The following is a 6,118-nucleotide window of genomic DNA, read 5'->3' on the forward strand; positions in this document are numbered from 1 at the left end:
ATTATTTCTTTCTTAGGCAAAGGTAAAATTTATTGAGTTGCAAATGCATATTACTCCCCACTAATCTGCCTCAGCAATGGATTGCTTCTTCAGAGTCTCCCAGTTTGTAATAGAATGAGCAGACCTTTTGTCTTCAGAACTAATTCTCAGAATGAGTTTAAGCTATAAATTTGATTTAGGGATGGAGAGCTGCCATTATACATGAGCTCGAGAAGAAAGAAACCCCCAGCTAAAGAGCTTTTCCAAAACAGGCACTGAGTCCTTCAAACACCTTGATTTGGGACTTGATGCTTTTAGAAATATTCAGGAACAAGACTGAGACCATCACCTTCATATTTGGAGGGTTTCTTTATTGTCTGTACTATCAGTACAGGTAATAGGGCCAGCAGTTATTGGGGGTGTCTCCATGGGGTGGGAGGATGTGTGTCCCCTGCCACAGTGCTGATCTGAGCCACTTGATGCTGCTGAGATTGGAGCAGCACTGCTAGAGCTCACCATCCTGACGGTACAGGCACTGTGCCCATCGGACAAGCAAAGGGAGTAATGCTACTTTTTGCATTGAGGGAAATCCTGTACAAGTAAATGAAAGTGAATCCTGAGAAGTGCAGGCTGCCAGAATGATGTGTGTCAGCCTTGTTTATGCTGGAATCTTATAACAGAGGACAGTGTTGTTGCTGAAAATGATGGCCTTTTCCTCTGGTCGTTCACAGTTCTCTGGATCATCTCATGTTTTGCTCTTTTTTTCTTTGCTATTGAAATCTCTGCCCTTGCCTTCATTCCATTTCTTGAGAAATACACAAAGTTAAAGGATGTGATCAGGTCATCCTCTTTACAGCCCTGCACCTACATGGGAGGACAGAGCACCAGTACATCTGATTGACTTCTACACTTTTTTAATTGACATTGGCTAATAGATCCCAAAATGACAGTGGACAAGCTTGAGAGACAGACAGATGAAGGCTCAGACAGATCATTGTCATAAATTTAGTCTCTTTAGAATATGATATTTACAGTATCATCTGCTGGCAGAACCTGCACTCCCATAGCTACTAGGTCAAGGCTGAGGTGGTTTTGAAAAACCGTCAGTGTAAATGCAGGCTTTGAAAGAGTTTTTTTCCAGAGGAAGACCTCTGCTGTGCTTGAGATACAGGAATATCAGCAGGAACCACAGTCTGCCTGAAGCCATAAAGATGATATATTTTGGTGGTCCTATGACTATAAGAACTAGGGGATTTTGACTTAAAAAGAAAAGACTTGCATAAAATTACAGGAAGAGGAGAGAGTAAACATAGTGCATATTTAGAGCAAAGGACAGCACTGATCTGTTTTTGTTTTCATAACTGTTTTTTTCCCTTGTTAGTCTTGTGTTTAATTCTTCCCATACTCTAAGGAGAAATGGAAGAGATTCACTATTTTTTCCTTATGTTAGTGCTCTCCCTGATGCCCCTTCCCACCAAGGCAAACTCCAGGGCATTTTAAGAAATTTAACATTTGAAATGAAAGACTATTTTTTGTGTAAAATGTAAACAGGAGATAAAGATATTTGAAAACTATTTCTGCCTTACCCTAATTTAGAATGGCCAGCTCCAACTTCCCCAGCCTCTGGAGCATGCTGCAGTCCTCAGCCAGCCTGCCCCTTTCTGTATCTTCACCTTGGCTTTCCCATTTCATCTTATTCAGGTTTCAGCTTATCTTGAGGGAACTTGTGAATCTTCTAGGTCACATTTTGCAGTTATATTTTTTTAAGATTTTTCATAGGAAAGTAGGATGTATTATACCCCAACCTGTCTATTACATAATGCTGTCTTTCACAGAATTATTAACATGGAAACAACTGGTTTTGCTGGATTTGTGTAATTACTTTCTTCTTTATTGGAGATTATTTAGGAATGAGATAAGGAAATGTTTCTCTTTCACCTTTTTAATATCTTTACTCTTTGGAAACAAGGGGAATAATGTTGGGAAATGGTTTATTGTTCTTTTGTTAGATTTATACGCATATGTTCTGTCACCCATGTGCATGCACAGTTCTTTCTATGCACTGAAAGGAACTACAGAAACTCACAGGAAATTTTGTATTTGAAAAGATTATTTACTAATCCAAATGGTATATATTTGCAAAGGCTTTTTTTGGCAGGGAATGCCGGCAAGCCTACAGAATTAACAGCTCTACAGATGGGTAACATCCAGGTCTGAAACAAGGAGTGAAAGAAGACACGGTCCAGCCAACTCGGAGAAGGACTTTAATGGGAAACAGTCACTGGACCAAGCTGCTCCAAGATAGAATTTGAACTAATGCCACCTGATGGAGAGTGGGAATCACTGCAGCAGAAGAAAAGATTGAAGTTTGGGGTCACTTCAGGGGAGCTGGGTGGTTCCCCCCTGGGCTCTCTTTGGAAGGTATGGTGAAAGCAAAAGGTGAAAGTTGACGAAAAAAAAAGTGGAGAACAAAAGTTTTCCCTAAGAAAAGGAGTATTTTGATTCATTGGTGATTTTACTGTTCAGGCTGCCAGACTGTATAAAAGAAGGAACAGGAATGACCATCAAATCAAAGAGGGGATGGGGATTTGAAAACTTCATTGTTATTGTAGCTAGAAGAGAAAATGGCACAACATGAATCCATTCTAGGGGCAATGATTGTAAATGAGAAAGGGAATGGCACAAAGGTAACCCTTTCCAGTCCTAACAAGGTACACTTGTGTGGTCCTAACACCCTTTGGCTCTCTATTTTGTGTAATTTGCTGGTTTCTTTGCTAGAACCACTGCATGCTTGTAGCCCTGGAGCAGTGAATTAGCAAATACATTTTCATCTTTGGAAAACAGAAACTTCCATTGTAATTTCATTAATGATAATCAAGAAATGTATTTTAACTGTTCTATAGCATCATGAAAGTGATGTTACAGTGACTAAAGCAATGCTTTTGGTATCAGCCTATTCCATCCACTTAGAGTACTTAAAAAATGGGATGTTTTTTGCTAAGATGAACTGTATTCTCAGCAAAAAAGGTCAAGGGACAAGCATTTCAAACCCTGTGCCTGGCTCAGATATGTGCAAACAAAACTGGACAAAACAAACCTTGAAGTGTCCATGCAAACCCAAGTTTGCACAAGCAAAGCAGGATGTATATGTAAATGGGAGTTTGCTCACATGCATTAACTAGCTGGAGCAGAAAGCAGCAGGAAAGTTTTGCTCTAATTATTTCAGAAAGTCAAGAAGGATGGTGATATTTGCCTGGGCCACTTCACCCTGTTGGCCATTTCCCACCCTCTTGGGAAAGCACTGAGGAGGCTTTGCTGGTTTGTAGGCACAGCTTGGTGGGTTTGTGTACAGCCAGAAGAAAAGTGGGGCAGGAATTGAGCAGTAAATTACAGCGAGGGTCAAACAGATCCTTATGGAAAACCTCCTGGGGACTGTTAGAGAGCTGCTAAATCTTGAAGCCAGACTTAGAGGAGGGCTGCAGCAGGACTGAGAGTAAGTGTAGGCCAAGGTGAAGCCAAATCTCTCCAGTTAGGTGATTCTCCAACTCTCATGGTATATTTTTTGTAAACCATTTGAATTTGTTAACAGAATTTATTTAAAACTGATTAAAAGGTGTTGTGACTAATGTAGATACCTATGTATCTATATATCTCTATACATTTGGTATACTATCAGAACACTCAGAAAATCCCAATATTATACATCCTTTAGCAAATAAATGACAATTTTAAGGGCTACTTATGGGGGAAAATATACCTAGGCTAAGTTTTTTATGCAAATTGCATTTTTTAAAAAAAGATATGAATCACAGATAAGGAGATGGGATGGGTGGTGACTTCACTTTTAGACCTAAATTAGGTCTTACATCTGACACAAAAAGTATTTGTGTACTCCTGTTTTAATTATCCATGTCAGACAAATTATCTGTTTTTCCTGATTTGCATTTTTCAATTCTTTTTAATAATCTAAAAATGCTTCTTTTTTAGGACTCTGCTGCCCTTCTGCTACTGTGGTATTTGGAAGTTACCCATACCATGTATGTATAGCCACTGATCTTATGTTAAATTTATTATCAGTATTCTGAGTCAAAGGAATAGGTTTTGAAGCACAAGAGAAGACTGGAAGTGCTATGCACTGGAGTAAGTGCGAGTGTTTATTTGAATGGATCACAACACATTTGTGCATCTCAGAAATATGAGGGCAAAATAATTTTCCATATATGCAGGTTTATGAAATAGAAGGAGGTGCCAATATGTTGTCTAAATGAAATGTATTCTCTCTGAAGGTTTATATTCAAATGCAAATCTGAAGATACTGAAGTTTGTATTGTAGGTATCCACAGGAAAAGGTGCTAATGCTTTTATGTAGCAATGGCATCATCTGCAATGCTGTGAAATAACAGCAATTTAATAATAAATAACAGCAGTGCAGGAGAATTTCTATCAGCTTTCTTTTTCTGTTCTTCTAAGGTTTCATTAGTCTGCTATTAAGCCTCAAGGAACCAAACTACTTTGCTTCATTTGCTATGCAGATCAAACTGCCCCTTGATTCAAAATAGATCTCTGCTAAAATTGTATGGTAATCTGTCACTGCTTTTACACTGCCACAGCTGATTTTATTTATTTGCTTAAGTTTCTCAGTTTCTTGCAGAAAGTATTGTTTGTTGCAGCTTCCCTCCACTCTGTGTCTTAAAGGACACTTACTGACATTTCTTGCTCTTGAGGAGGATGAAAATAATGCATCACCAAGTAGAGATGATGAGAGACAAGACCAGTTTTGCAAATGCTATTGTCTGTCTAACTCACTACTCCAGATCAGCCCAGTATGAAGGAGTGCTGATGAATGCTGATGCATTCGTTTATACCATTGAGTCTCCTGTCCTTTTGCTTTTAACAGTTTGTCATCCCAGTATTCTATGTCTTCCTATAGGTTACCTAAAAGTTTTGGAATAAGGAAAAGTTTCACTTTGAGGAATGCCTGCTCCTTCAGAGCATGTTCCTCTGAAATCAGTGATGAAGTACTCTTTGGTTTCATTGACTGCAGGGTCAGTTTCTAAGATAATATTGAGTGATGTAAGAACTTTGAGCATACAAACCCTGGGTTTGTCACACAGGACAGCTATTCCTGTGATATTCTTCTATGGATTGTCATACATTAGTCCTCAAACACCTACATTACCAAACAACAACAACAACAAGAAGAATGTGCTCTACTAAATGCTCTGGGAGAGAATATTTACATTGACTGATTGTACATACTGGATTTTGCTATCATTTTGCTATCATATCAACAGACTGTTGGCTTTGAGATCCAGGTATCCTACTAAACCTTTATGGCAAATTTTGGGACATATGTATTTCTGGCATTCAGTGTGCAGCCTTTGCTCTGAAGATGGTGAGGCACTATAGCAAGTGCCCATCCAGTCAAAAAGCCCCAGAAAATACAAATACAAAAAAATAAAAATAAAAATTGCATATAGTAAGACAACTTCAATGGAAATACAATTTTTTCTGGTTTTGGTTTGTTGTTTTTTTTTCAAGTGGAAATGTGTACACAGGTTATTTTCTGTTAATACTGAATTGTAACAATTTAAGCACACACCTGAAAACAATTTTATTTTAAGTAAAACAACCCAAGAAAAAATAAAATAACATGTAAAAAGCACAGGTTTGGCCCATTTCAGCATACCTTTTTTCCTTCAACGATTGTATTCCAGCCTGCTTGAATAAACTCTTAGACTGGGTGCCTGAAGTAAGGCAAAATGACCTCTCACTGGCAGGAGTTAAAAAAAAACACAGTACAGGAATTGGTGACGGTATACATTTTACAGGGTGTCAGAGCTGCCTGTTATTCCACATTTCCCCAGTCTGCAAAAATGTGAGAGCTGTCAAAAACAAGACAAGCACCCACCCTCTGCTCTAAGTAATGATTATAAAATGTTGTAAGTATGCCTTGGCATTTATATACATACTTCCTTTTTTATTTATTTACTTTTTTTTTGTTGATGAAATAGAGTGTACAACATTGTCAAGGGAATATTTTCACTTTTAATATGCCTAAAATATTCAGCAGTGTATTCAAATTCTTTGGAAACAGGATTTCAGCTTGAAATACTCAAAAAGCCTCAGAGACACACAC

The sequence above is a fragment of the Pseudopodoces humilis genome, chromosome 6 (genome assembly GCF_049639895.1).
Source record: "Pseudopodoces humilis isolate 2021_Gansu_Grassland_sample_001 chromosome 6, ASM4963989v1, whole genome shotgun sequence".
Taxonomy (NCBI): Eukaryota; Metazoa; Chordata; class Aves; order Passeriformes; family Paridae; genus Pseudopodoces; species Pseudopodoces humilis.